The sequence below is a fragment of the Phoca vitulina genome, unplaced genomic scaffold (genome assembly GCF_004348235.1).
Source record: "Phoca vitulina isolate PV1807 unplaced genomic scaffold, GSC_HSeal_1.0 scaffold4, whole genome shotgun sequence".
Classification (NCBI taxonomy): Eukaryota; Metazoa; Chordata; class Mammalia; order Carnivora; family Phocidae; genus Phoca; species Phoca vitulina.
The window spans coordinates 15,279,601-15,294,911 of record NW_022589707.1 but is presented as its reverse complement, the minus strand read 5'-3'; positions in this window follow the sequence as shown (position 1 = coordinate 15,294,911).

The following is a 15,311-nucleotide window of genomic DNA, read 5'->3' as shown; positions in this document are numbered from 1 at the left end:
CATCTGGTGTGTGCTCATAAGCCAATAAATATTCAATATGAGTCTCATGATCATCTCCTATTCTTCACCTTCACCTGAATGGAACCAAGCAATGGTTTTGAATATGCAGCTCTTTCTAATGTCAAAAGTCAATTTTAATCCCTGTCTGTATCGCATGACATGTAGGAGGGCCTTCTCCCCGTCAGGCCCAGGGGCCTCCAGGGCACAGTGTTACCTTGGTGATTGTACTCTGGTCCTGGGTCTAGTTCTTAGTTTTTCAGCTCAGGAGCTTGATAGTCTCAGTGTCCACGTTGATTAGACTCGGGGATGCTGACTCACGCCCACAGAGCTCAGATGAGGCAGATGATAAAATCAGAATACGGATTTATTAATTTACATCATGGCATGTAACTGTTTAGTGGATTGGATCCTCACGTTGGTCTGCACAGTACATTCTCTCCCTGTAGGCAAGATACATGGGGAAGCCAAATTATAATCAGAAGGTTGTTTAGTGAGCAGGGCGTCAGAGCAAGGAAAGTTAATTACAGTCTATGATTAGAATTTTTAATGGTATCCAGCTCTAATAGCATGATATATCCAATTCTATAAGCAGAACACACCTGTCAGCCAGCCAGTTGGTCACTGGTGCTGGCTAGTCAGGGTTGCCTTGGACCAGGCAATGCCCCAGGAGGCCTGGCCTGTAACCTGGCTCTATGTGTAGACTCCTCACCCCCAAGACTGAGAGTGTCCTTTAGATCCCTTGAGGGAAAGAGTTCTTCAACAATACATAAAAAGCCATAAAGAGAATACCTGTGACTATAATCAAATTAAGAGCTTCTGTTCGGTAAAAGACACATAAAGAAAGTGAGGAGTAAAGTTATAAACTAGAAGATGTTCACTATATTCATATACACACAACAAAGGGCATATGAAGAACTCCTACAGATCAATAAGCACAAAGAACCACGAGAAAATGGACAAAAGCTGTGAGCAAGCATTTCGCAGAAGAGGAAACAGGTGTATTTGATCGAGGACCTATGAGTCAAGACTGCAATGAGATGCCATTTTATACTCTTTCAATTTACAAAAATCAAAATGTTGGAGAGGAGGTGGATGATAGGATCTCTATTATCGGTGGGCATATGAATTCGTAAAACCACTTCGGAAAATAGTTTGGCATTACCTTCTAAAGTTCACCCCTTATGGTCCAGCTATTCTACCCCAGGCGTAAACCCAAGAAATTCTCGCACATATACAACAGGAGACATAATGAGAATGTTCACAGCAACACTGTTCATAATAGCAAAAACCTAAAAACAACTAGCAAGTCCACCAGTGGGAGAATGGGTGAATAAAGTATGGTATTTTCACATACTGAAATATTATACAACAGAAGAAAATTTAGTATGATTTTCTTTCTAGAAAGTTCCAAATAACTGAACAAAATGCAAGTAGTAATTCCTTTTCAGGAAGACATACAAAACTTGATAAAATTGTAGAGAAAGGGAAGAAAGATAGGATACATGCTCAGACCCCTTTTCCTGTTCAAGTGTCCCGATTCCCAGCTGCTATGAGTGTTGGCTGCCAACAGCTCAAGGCTCCCTCCCTCTCTGGAGAATTGCTGTTAGCCAAATAGGGGCTGACTCACACAGGAAGCTATGCACTTGTTTTCCCTATATCACCTCCCCAAATGTCAGCCAATGACTGACTAACTTGGGGGCACAAACAGCTAATCTTTTGCCTCAACGTAGGGTCACACTGTGGTGCAATGTGGGCTCCAGAACTCTGAATACATTTTCCAGCTGATTCCACATCCTTCCTTAGCTTCCCCCCTGCCCGCCATCCTGTCCTGCTTCCCAAACTCCCCTTCTCCTGAGAATTCCTTCAAAAAAAAATCACCTAAACAAGAATCTCATCTCAAACTCTGCTTCTAGGGAAATGGACTTAAGACAACAGGAAGTGAAGAGCCTGGCATTCTGAGTGATGATTACCTTGGATGGGGAGAGGCGGGGGATGAGATAGGGGCCAGGGCCCTATGGTTAGATTCAGGTTCTGTTTTTTTTCAGGTATTTTTACCTAATTTAGAAAGAAACAAACCCTAATTCAATAGCTAAATAAATCATAAAAGAGGGCCATGCATGGATCAATGATGAGCACGCCATTAGCCAAGGATTATGATTAATCTATTTCTATGGACCTGAAATCCAGTTTTAAAAATGTTTATAAAGGTGCAGATTTTAACACAAAAATGTTTTCCTATTCAATATGCATTTATTGAGTGTCTAGTGTGCCAGCGACAGTTTTAGATGCTGGCGAGGCACTAGCAAACAAGAAGACAAAATTCCTTCTTGCATGGAATTTCATTGTCGTTGGAGAGACAGAAAGTACTCAAGAAAACAAATTAAAAATTTTAATTTGGTTAATGAGAGCTGCCATAAATAACAGAAAACTGGCTGCTGGAAGGAGAGAGATGTATGGTGGTGGGGCCTCTTGATTGGGAAAGTTAGAGAAGACGGGGTTTGGGCTTGTGGTATAAAATTTTTCTTAACTCTCTTCTTTGTATCCTTTTTGTACTCCCCAAACCGTATGAAAAATGTAGGCTAGATGTTATCATCCACATTTTACAGGTGGAAAATCTCAAGAGGAGTGTGTCTCTTGCCTGAGACAAGTAATTAATATTTTCTGTTCTCTAAGTGAAGACCCCACCGAAAAAGAGAAAACTTGAGCCATAAACATTCGTGGACACAACTTAAATTTCTGAAACACACTTAAGCTTGGAAGGCTTTCGTGCCTCATCAAATGAGTCTCTATGGAATTTTCCACTATTAAGGACAACAATGAGGATGGAAAAGGGACAGTCCATTGATAATGGAAAAAAGTATTTTGAGTTCTTTTTTTGCAGTACTGGGGGTGGAGTGGGGTTTGTTGAGCCATCCCCAAGTCTTACACCCAGTCTTGTGGGGGTCCAAAAGAAGACCTCGGTGACATGGCTGAGGATGAGGGATATAGTCCATGGCTGTTGATGGGACTAGCTGTCACCTCTGTGCTGCCCACTTGAAACCAGAGCCACCCATGGAACTGCAGCCACCTGGGGACTGACACACAGACCACATCCACTTCTGTCTTCTGGGTTACAGATGGTGAGGAGCGTTAGGATAGCCCAGCTCCTTCACTTGGCCATGTGTCCTCGGGCCTTGATGGAATCTCTGGGAGCTCCAGTTTCCTCATATTTAAAATGAGAATAATGATAGTATTTAGAATAATGTCTCAAGAGTATTCAGGAAGCTGATGTATTAAAGTATGAAGCACCTTATCCGGCAGCAGCAGTTCTCAGTGTGTGTTAGCTTGAATCATTATTCTCACCAAGAGGTGGACATCCATTTATGAATCAGATGACTGGCATTTCCCCTAAATTCCTTTAGATTTTTCATGAGGCTTAATGACAAAGATCTCAACAGTTCGCAGAAAAGCGCTCGTTGGATGCTAAGTCATTTTTAGTATTATTTGGGTTTTGAAATATTGGGGTTCTTTGGGAGCTTTCCCATGTTAAATAGATATTGATGCCCCTTTACTGGGTTAATACAAAGGATTATTGCCTGAAGCCTTCACAGGTCCAGCTTTCACGAACAACCATGCCAAGTCTATGGGGTCACCTCTGATTTTTACAGGTGCCGGGAAGACCCCACTGTAAATTTCTTGCGAATGAAGTTGAGGGTATGTTCCAGCCCTGGAACGTCCTACGGAGGTTGCCCTTCTTTTATGTCACTACTAGGACCAACGATGAAGAATCATTTATATCGTCATCATCATCATCCTTATCTTTCTGTTTGACGAATTCTGGACTTTTGCCAAACCAGACAGCTTGTAAAATAAATCCACTCTACTATTTGTATTGAGCCTTAAATCATGAGCACCAGCTGTTTCTTGTATTTGAAGTAAAGCTCCAGGTGTACTGGGAGCACGGTTTTTTCCTCCTCTACGATGTATGCGTACTGTGGTGTAGCTGGGCAACTTGCTCCTTTAATGCAAAAAGTGAATCGCATGGTTTTGTGTGATTGATTAATTAATTAATTAATTATTTTTTTGTATCTCCTACAAGGTCGAGCTCAGCAGCTAGTAAATATTTGTTGATTTGATTTGCTGCAGGGGCAGCGAGTTAACAATTGCATAAGCCATACTCTCAACAAGTTAGGGCAGCAGGAAAAGGGTACTTTTCCCAACCAATTGGTGGAATTCTGGAAAACAGCTTGGAATGCATGTGCCTAAGTTCTAAGAGAGAGCATAAATTAAACCTTAAAGATAAGAAAGACTTGATACTGGTCACATTGCTTGCATTTTTGTAATGATGTATAGTTTTAAAATGCTTTTATAGATACTGGATAATTAAATTATCACAACCACCGGGTGATATATGCAGGATGGCTATTACTACTATCCCTGCTTGACTGATGAGGAATCCGAGTTTTAAAGAGGTGAAGTAGCATGCCCAAACATACACAGATGGAAATGATGAAGCAGATTTTCAAGACCAGTCTCATAGGTTGTTGCTCAGGAAGCAATTTGAATACCTTTAAAACGCACTGAGTTCCTCCAGCCCCTCTGGTCTCACAGCCCTATATCATCCGCCTGGCTCCTGGAACCTTTGTTTCCAGTTTTGCAGTGATGAGAGGGGATGTAGGGAGGAAACAGGAGCCCAGGTCTCCCTCTCTGGCTGCCACTGCTGGCCGATGATGACCACAATTGAGGGGTGTTTTGTGTGGTTCCTGTGGGTCTGCCCTTCCTGTGCCTGAGCCCAAGATTGCCATCCAGGGAGAACTTGGAATTAATGAATTAATGTTTTACTTCTTATGAAACATCTGGAATGAACCCCAAACACTATTTCCATCCTTTAGGCCTTTACGCCCTTTCATAGGGATTAGACGACCCAGAGAACCACCAAACCCCATCTTTAACTGTTAGCTTCTCAAAATTTGGATGACAAAATGTCCCCTTCTCTCAACAAGCAAATAGATATATTTATTCTTCTTGAGTATTTAAACAACTTGGACTAACCTTCGGAAACCATTCACCTGGATTTGGGGCTTATAATTTTCTCAAGGGCAGAGCCAAGGTTTTATTTCGGACCCCCAGCACCTGAGCATACGCTGGTGCCTCCTAAAGATACATTGACTGAATACCTGTGGTGGTGTCAGTTTCACGTCTGATCTAGAAGCAGCCCCGGGTCTTCTTTCTACTTCGTTAACTGTCTGAGGCCGTCTGCCTTCCTCAGCTCTTGAGTACATTGCCATGGCATTGTTCTTTTCTGATGGATGTGGGAAACACAGAGGTCAGAGAAAGCAAAGCCCTTCTGCTCCAATTTCAGCACATCTCTGTTAGAAAACTCAGAGACGCCAGGCCCAGTGGAAAGGAAGGATGATGACCTATCTCACATTGTGAAGTGGTATTTCTAAAGCTCTTTCAGAGGCAGCTGTTGGTGGACAGGTATTAACTTGTTAAGGAGGCATGTCAAAGAAGAATGCACCAGATCTTCTTCCCTCCCTCCCTCTTGCCCCAGGGCCATCGGTAGGATCAATACTTAAGGGGCATGTTTCTCTGTGTCCTCAGGCTCCCTGGTGCCTGGCAGGTCTAGGGACCTTCCATTTGCTCTGGAAAATAAGTGAGGGACTTGTGGAGCCGGAAAGATATTTGATCAAGTTGGATAGTGGACACGTTGCTAGGTTGGGGAAGGCCTGGTAAGGAATAGCACTGGCCCTGGGAGAGGGTGTTTCCCCTCCTTGCCAGGACTACAGGATGGCGGAAGGGTATAGGTGCCCGCTCCGAGGTCTCAGAGGTCAATGGCATCACGACCTTCAGAAATGAAACCAGGAGGGGCGCCTGGGTAGTATAGTCGGTTAAATGTCTGACTCTTGGTTTCTGCTTGGGTCATGATCTTGGGGTCTTGAGATCAAGCCCCGTGTGGGGTTCCATGCGCAGCATGGAGTCTGCTTGAGACTCTTTCCCCACCTCTCTTTTCACCTCCCCCAATGCTCTCTCTCTCTTCAATAAATAATCTTAAAAAAAAAAAAAAAGAACGGAATGAAACCAGGAGATTAGGAAAAGGCAGTCCATAGATATTTCCCTTACTCCCAGGAGGAAGAGAAATAATAACAAGTTGATCAATGTTTTCCTGAGTTGCTCAAACATGATGGGGCTTTTGCTCCAGCAATATCAGGTTTTTACTTTTTATTTCTCTGACACTTGGGTCCGAATTTGTGGACCCTTCCCTAACTGTTACCTTCATCAATATATGAGCAACATAAGGTTCACAGTGAAGTTGTTGCTTAGGATTTAATGGCCTGCCCTGTGTTCTTTTTTTTAAAGATTTTATTTATTTATTTGTCAGAGAGAGAGAGAGCACAAGCTGGGGAAGTGGCAGGCAGAGGGAGAAGCAGGCTTCCCGCTGAGCCCGATGTGGGGCTTGATTCCAGGATCCTTGGATCATGACCTGAGCCGAAGGCAAACACTTAACTGACTGAGCCACCCAGGCGTCCTACCTGCTGTGTTCTCAATCTCCGTTTTTCAGGTGTCTGTCAAACAGTTTCTCATGATCTCAACACCCAGAATATTTCTGTGGTCCCGAGGAAGGATAGGCTTTATTCTTATTGCAAGACCCACTTCTAGAGGCAGGCTGCCTTCTCCTTTCATATGTGATAAATTCCTGAACACGTATGGACATAAAGCCTAAAGTGTGAAAGTCTAGCAGTAGACAGATTGTGATGAGAAGTATATTCCCAGCGAGCCAGAACCTTTCTACTCAGAGTTGAATGCCAACATCAGGCTGCCGGGGAGCTTGTCAGCATCTTTGGCCTTGCTCTGACCCACTGAATCAGAATCAGCATTGCACAGGATTCCCAGGTCATTCATATACCCAGCAAAGTTTGGGAAGTGCTGAACTAAACATAAATACGACTAATTACTCCTCACCTCATAATCTTCTGGACAGGTGGACTCCACCCTGCCCATATAGGAGAATCACCTGGGGGCTTTTGTGAACTCAGATCAGGTAAAACAATCTCTGGACCTTGGTTCTGTAAAAATCTGCCCAGGTGCTGCTAATGGACAGCCGAGGCTGAGGACTACTGTTTTAAACCCAATTTCCAGTGCCATCTCCCCAGTGTTTTATACATCAGTAGGGAGATGATTCTCCATGGATCTCTTACATTTCTGCATGTCCAGATCATACCAGATTAGAAGACTAGAAATCATAAGAGGTTTCAGGTTCCCTTCACTCACGGTTCCTCTTCTGTAATCCCGCCTATTGCCCGTGCAGGCGTCATCTGACCCCCTTTGTGGAAAATGGGGCCCAAGGTACAAATACGGATTTTGCCATGAATAACAAAGTCCTTTTGTCTCTGGCCTGGGATTTTTGTTTCTTCCACCAGCAACCATGAAATAGTGGCAAGCTAACATATTAACTTGAAGGTATGGCGGAATCTTCAAGCGTTCACAGTTCTTGACAACATCTTTTATAGTTGTGTTCTTCTCCTGCCATAATCAATACCTCGCACCTGGGTTGATCCAGCGAATGTCCGAGTGAGGCTATTTCCTTCCAGAATGTCTACCTCCATCTTTAGCTCAGCTGCATCAAGTTTATCTCAATTATTTAATCACAGGCACTAATAATTTTAGATTACATTTTCCACTAATTTTTACGAAATATGGGCAAAATGCAAAAAACACTGCTGTTTAGATGAGACCAAATGAGGTGAGAAGCTACATTGGCAAGCAGTCCTCCCACCCCTCGCCTGCAGTCCTATTGTTGTGCAAAAGTCTGTTATGGTAGAAGAGACTGTGTGCAGTATACACGGGGCATGTCCCCGTGTAATTGATGTCAGTCAGAGAGAGCCTGAAGTTCACATGGACCCAAGCATTCGTTTTAAAATTCTTGATCCCAACGGCCCGTCAGAGGAAGAAGGTTTTGACTCTTTGTGATAAAAAGGAACAGCAAAGATTAAAATCCCCACCAGACATCAGATTCCCAAAAGAGAACCTTGATCGTAGCAGTGCTCAAAAAAATAGCTTTTCCTCCCCCACAATACATTGATTTCAAAGGTAGTGAAATTCTTCAATATCTGTCAACATTGATTTAAATAAATTTCAATTAAAAACTCAGATTTTGCCATCTGACACAATGTGAGAGGAGAAGCACTTTTCGAAGCAAAAGCATGAGAGTGTGAGGCTTTTTTCAAAATAAATCAGTCCCTGAGCATTAGGCCAGCATTCTTCAGATGGTTTTTCATCCTGCACCCCTATAATGAAAAAACTGTTAACATGTCACACCCAACATACATCATTACCTATTTATAAATTTTTTGCAAATACCATTGTACTCATTATGTAATTTTAAAACACAAACAAAAGTTGAAATAAAAAAAGGGTGAGATAAAAGTACACAGACGTCTTAATAATTTCTTCCTTCACCCCCAATAGGAGTGAATGTCTGATTTTGGAGATCATTGGATTGATTGGAATGCTTCTAACATCTGTCTCTGATTTACTTGAGCTATATTTTTATTTTTTAAAAGATTTATTTATTTATTTTAGAGAGAGAGAGAGTGTGAGAGTGTGGGGGTGGGGCAGAGGGAGAGAGATGATCCTCAAGCAGATTCCCTGCTGATCGCAGAGCCCTACATGGGGCTTGATGCTATGACCCCGAGATCACCACCTGAGCGGAAATCGAGTTGGACACACAACCGACTAAGCCACCCAGGTGCCCCAATGAGCTATATTTTTAAATGTAAAGAAGACAGGGACGCCTGGGTGGCTCAGTTGGTTAAGTGACTGCCTTCGGCTCAGGTCATGATCCCAGGCTCCTGGGATCGAGCCCCGCATCGGGCTCTCTGCTCAGCGGGAAGCCTGCTTCTCCCTCTCCCACTCCCCCTGCTTATGTTCCCTCTCTCGCTGTGTCTCTCTCTGTCAAATAAATAAATAAAATCTTAAAAAAAAAAAAATGTAAAAAAGACAATTCAGTGAGAACTCTTGCTCTATCGTACCTTGTGGTCCCCAAACCTATTATTATTTATTATTGGCCCTTTCCAGAAAAATTTTGCCGTCCCTTGACAGGGAAAGTGTCTGGGTCACATTCGCTTTCTTCCATGTGGTCAGGACTTCATAAGCTCCATATATAGGTGTATATATGTATAGGTGGCTCTCCAGTCCCAGGGGCTGGTCCTGGTTAGCTGCACCCCTTGGCCTGCAGACACCCTTCCTCCAAAGAGTAAGAAGTGGCTTCTTGGGTGGTGGCGGCCAACCCTCTGTGTTGCTGGGGACAGGCTCTTGGGCTATGGTCTTGGGCACCTCACAGTGGTCATTAGCTGGGTTCTGGTGGCCAGGCCCTCAGCCACAGGGTGGTGAGAACTATGGGCTGGGAGCCAGAGCATGTCACCGTGCAAACCCTTGGCCCTGTAGAGACTAGGTGGAAGCAGGCAGGAGCTCGGAGTTCCCCTGGTGGGTGGCTGGACCAATGGGGAAGAGAGTGGGTATAGTACAGTTGGGAGGAGGCCAGCTGGGTGCCCAGCTGAAGGCAGCCATGTAGCAGAGGGTGGCCGAAGAAGCTGTCACCAACGGCTTGGCCTAGGTTTGGGGATGGACACCAGTCCGGTGGGGAAGGCAAGACCCTGGTATTGGAAAGCTGCCCTTAAGGATGACACCAAGTGAGGTCTCTGGCTGTGGGTGGTAGGAATGGGGTCCAGTAACTGAAAATGGGAGCAGAACAGAGCAAAGGTTTGGGAGCTCTGAGTGGATGGATACTGAGCTGGTGGTATAGGCAGGGGTGAAGGCCTAGGAGGCAGGCTCCCCAAGCTCCCCAATCTCCCCAAACTTTGGGCAGTCATTGGAATGAGGGAATCAGCAAATCGATCAATAGGTAGGTAGGTCGTGGGCAGTGATCTGGGCTGTATGCGGGGATCCTGGGTCACATGGGTGAAGATGACACAGCCCCAGCCCACAGGGGGATTGTTTGATGGTTAGACTGATGCTTGCAAACAAGCAGAATCTACAGTGTGTGATGGGGGAGGGAGGCACAAGGCATGATCAACTAAATTGAAGATATGGTCGGTCGGCTATGGCTTCCCCTGGGGGGTGGCCCCAGTGTGGGATTTTGAACGATGAAGTGGATTTGGAAACTCCAGAGCAGCATTAACCACCTTTTGGTGGGTTATTGTTTTCTTGGATTTTCATTACTCCCTGTCTGGCATATTTCTGGAAGGTGGGATAAGCCTGTTTTTTTGTTAATTAAATCACATTTTGAGTGTAGTGGGGGGAGCTGGCTATGTTAAGAAACTGTGGTAAATCCTCTTGTTAACCAAAGAATCCTTTTGTAATGTGAATGATGACACTCTTGTTTCTCTCTGTTTTAAAATTACATTTGATATATTTATTTCCATTAAACACCCAAAGGGGACTTTTGGAAATCAAACATAATTTAGTTTGGGGGTTTTATTTGTAAATATTGGAGCACCTCATGCCGTCTCTGGAGACCCTCAGGGAGGTCCCCAAACAAAGTGGGAATTAATACCTTTAATGAAGAGGGATTCAGGGCAAGAATCAGATTTCCTGCAACCTCCACGCCTGCTTTGGCTAGTTAACTCCTTCGTATCTTTACCTAACTCAGCTCAAATCGCACCTTTTTTGTGGGGTAACATAGGCATCACGTTAAATTGACCACTTTGTCATTTTTTTTTTTTTAAAGATTTTATTTATTTATTTGACAGAGAGAGACACAGCGAGAGAGGGAACACGAGCAGGGGGAGTGGGAGAGGGAGAAGCAGGCTCCCCACCGAGCAGGGAGCCCGATGCGGGGCTCGATCCCAGGACCCTGAGATCACGACCTGAGCCAAAGGCAGATGCTTAACGGCTGAGCCACCCAGGCGCCCCCACTTTGTCATTTTTAAGTGTACAGTTTAGCAGCATCAAGTACATTCACATTGTTGTGCGACCCTCAGTTCTGTCCACCTCCAGAATTTCTTCATCTTCCTCAACGAAACTGTCCCAGTGAAACATTAATTCCTTGGTTGCCCCCACCAGCCCCTGGAAACCAACCTTCTGTTTTCTGTCTCTGTGCATTTGACTGCTCTAGGTATCAAACACTGCCATTTATTTGTTTCTTTATTTATTCATTCATTCATTCATTTAGAAAGGACGATGGGGGAGGGGCCAAGGGAAAGGGAGAGAGAGAATCTCAAGCAGGCTCCTCTCCCAGCGCGGGGCTCAATCTCATGACCCTGAGATCATGACTTGAGCCGAAATCAAAAGTCGGACGCTTAACTGACTGAGCCACCCAGGCTCCCTAAACTTCACTTTTATTTTAACCGGTTATATAGTACAGTGTTTAAAGAGTCAAATAGTTTTATAAGACTTGTTATAAAAAGCAGCCAAGTCCTCGTTCCTCCTTCCCATGTCTTGTTCTCCAGCGACAACCATATTGAATTCTTTTAGTCTTGACGTTCACATCCATAAACCTAGGGAAGGTGTTTCTATTGCTACTTTTTGATTTTTCTGTTTTAGGCATTTTCTATTGATTTCTCACTATGAAAAATAAGAATTTAGCTTTCCCATAATTCCTTTGAAATGTGTTTTATTGTCAAGTATATCATACATACGAGAGTCTTCCATAGCCTGCTAAAAATAAAATACTATTATTTGTTCAGCTGAAGAACAAGACCGGACACTGTTAGAAGCCTGCATGTGCCCCTCATTGTGCTCCCTTCTCTTTTCCAGATGAAAGCACTAATCTGTGCTAATAATTTCCTTCCTTTTCCTTATAATTATCCTGTGTGTACATATTCCTAAACAATCCATTGTTGAGTGTTACCTGTTTGTGAATATAATATAAATGGAGACATATGGTATGTTCTGATTTTGCTCCTTTCACTCAGCTTTATGGTTCTGAGGTTTGTCCACTGAATGCATGCACTGAATACAGCTGGTTCATTTTTCTCTACTCTGTTGTGTTCGGTATGAATACAACTATACCTCCATTTGTTCGGTCTTGTCCATATAGCTGGTGCCCCTGAGCAAGAGTTTCTCCAGGCCGCATAGGTGGGAGTGGAATTGTCAGGGCATAGGGCATGTGGTACCTTTTCAAGTTCACTAGGTAACAACTGTTGGTGGTAATCTCACCAATTTAAACTTCCACCAGGAGTGGTTGAGAGAGATCACTTGTGAGTGCTCTTCTATGAAATGGCCTTGCATATGTTTTACTCGTTAAAAAAAATTAATGTACAGATGTTCTTTATATATCATGGTTATCAATAGTTTACTGGTTTTATGTATTGTAAATATATCTTCTCAGTTTGAAGTCAGCTTTCGTTTTTTTTTTTTTTTTAAGATTTTATTTATTTATTTGACAGAAAGAGAGAGAGAACACAAGCAGGGGGAGCGGCAGTGGGAGAGGGAGAAGCAGGCTCCCCGCTGAGCAGGGAGCCTGACATGGGGCTGGATCCCAGGACCCTGGGATCATGACCTGAGCTGAAGGCAGACGCTTAACTGACTGAGCCACCCAGGCGTCCCTGAAGTCGGCTTTCTATTCTCTGTCAAGGATCTTAAGAACAGAAGTTCTTAAAATTTAATTTAATTTTGTTGATTTTATCCATCTTGCCCTTTATGGGAATCTTTATGTTCTTTTTTTCCTTATGTCTTATTTACCAAAATTATTCCCCCCCCAACTTCAGAAAATATTCTCTATGTTGTCTTCCAAATGTGTTACAGTTTTGCCTTATACATGTGAGCATTTTAATCTACCTGGAATTGATTTTTATGTGTGGTGCAATAGGGATTTAATTCCATTTTTTCCATCTACATCTACAATCATCCCAGAAACATATATTGAATAGTCTGTCTATTTCACAGTGATCTGCTATGCCAAGTCTGCAAAAAAGGAAGTTTCCAAATATGCTTGGGTTTGTTTCTGCGCTCTATTTATCTGTGCCAATACTACAGTGTCTTAATTACTATAGCTTTATAATATGTTTTAATGTGTCATGTAAAAAGTCCTCCCACTTTGTTTTCAGGATTATCTTGACTCTTAGGATTATGTTTGTTTGTGTTTTTTTGTATACATTTTTATCAGCTTGTGAAGTTTTGTGGAACTGTTGGGCTTTTGACTGCAATTACTTTGCATCTCTAGATCTATTTGGGATAGTTGAAGAATAAGTACATGAAGATAAACTGCAGAACATCCAAGACAAGAAGATCTTCAAAGCAACCAGGGATAAGAAAAGATTACCTGCTAAAGAACAGTGACTAGACTAATCAATTACATTTTAACAGTGAAAATGGAAGCCAGAAGACTGTGGAAGATGTTTCCAATGTGCTGAGAGTAAAACAATAATCAACCTGGAATGGATACCCAGTTACACTATTTTAAGAATGAAAGCAAAATAAAGGTGCCTGGGTGGTGTGGTAGGTTAAATGTCCCGCTCTTGGTTTTGGCTCAGGTCATGATCTCAGGGTCATGAGATCGAGTGAGCCCCACTTCGGGCTTTGAGCTCAGCACGGAGTCTGCTTGAGATTCTGTCTCCCTCTCCCTACCCCTCCCGCTTGTGTTCTCTCCCTGCCTCCCACCAAATAAATAAATAAATCTTAAAAAAAAAAAAAAGAATGAGGGACGCCTGGGTGGCTCAGTCGGTTAAGCGTCTGCCTTTGGCTCAGGTCATGATCCCAGGGTCCTGGGATTGAGCCCCACATCAGGCTCCTTGTTCATCAGGGAGTCTGCTTCTCCCTATGTCTGCCGCTCCCCCTGCTTGTGCTCTCTCTGACAAATTAAATAAATAAATAAATAAATAAATAAATAAATAAATAAAATGAAAGCAAAATAAAACTTCCAAACAAATAAAAACAGAGAACATCACTAAAGGAAAGTTTCAAAAGATCTACTTCGAGCAGAAGGAAAATGACCCTAGATACTAGGTATATTCTCCGAGGAGGAAGATCAGGAACTGGGCTTGAGAGAACTCTTCCAGGGGAAAATCTGTCTACCGTTGAGGCGTCTGGCTTTTACTCCTTTTTGAGATCTGTAGATTCTTACTCTCATGCCAACTCAGTGATACATTTTAAAAGTTATTAAAAATAGGTTATCCAGCATTTTAGTTGTTTCACGTGGGCAGGATTGTTTGGGCATCTAAACCCCCCACCTGCAGGAGATAAAAGTCCTCCAACAGAACTTCTTTCAGAATACTCTGTCTCCTCAGTCTGTATGGAGTCCACGGTACTTCTCCTCATGGCATACTGTGGCACACACACCAGCTATATTTTTACAATTATTTGCATGCTCTTTAAATTAATTGTCTACTTACCCCATTAGAAATCTAAGGGCCGGGCGCCTGGGTGGCTCAGTTGGTTAAGCAACTGCCTTCGGCTCAGGTCATGATCCTGGAGTCCCGGGATCGAGTCCCGCATCGGGCTCCCTGCTCAGCGGGGAGCCTGCTTCTCCCTCTGACCCTCCCCCCTCTCATGCTCTCTCTCTCTATCTCATTCTCTCTCTCAAATAAATAAATAAAATCTTTAAAAAAAAAAAAAAAAGAAATCTAAGGGCCAGGTCTGTTATTGCTCTCTGTTTTATTCCCACACCTTGGCAAGTGCCTGGCACATAGCAGATATTCAGTAGACGTTTATTGAGTAAATGATTAGATGAATAATTAATTTTGAGTGAGAAGCCAATATTAGGTATTAAGTCAAGCAGAGCTGTGTGTCTCTGCTTCTAGTCCAGCCATTGGAGGCGACTGCTGTAGGGCTGGTGAATTCCCACAGAACTACGCTGTGTAATGTGATAACCATTAGCTGCATGTGGCTATTTAAATTATTGAAATTAATTAAAATTAAATAAAATAAGAAATTCAATTCCTTAGTCACACTGGCCACATTTCAAGTGGCTAGTGGCTATCCCATTGGACAGTGCAGACATAGAACATTTCCATTATCACAGAAAGTTCTATTGGAAGGGCTGCCAGAGAGTTCTCAAGAATTCTGAAGTGCCCTTCTCTCTTTCTCTCTCTTTCTCTTTTGCCCTTGCTCTCGATCTTTCTCTCTCTCTCCCTCTCTCCCCACCCCTAAACCAAAAAGACAGGGATAGTTGTCTTATTATTAGTGACTTAAATGATGCTTTTGAACAAGAAGATGCTGGGTACTTTTGGTGACTAGCACCATCCCACTTTTTTTTCTTTTAAATTCCTGAGCTATTGTTTACTAGTACACTCTTTTATTCCTATGTCTACTAAAGCTGAATGTTACTTGGGTGGAAAGCCTAATTGCTTTCTTTTCTAGGTCCTTAAACCCTTTGCTAATGTTTCTGTCTG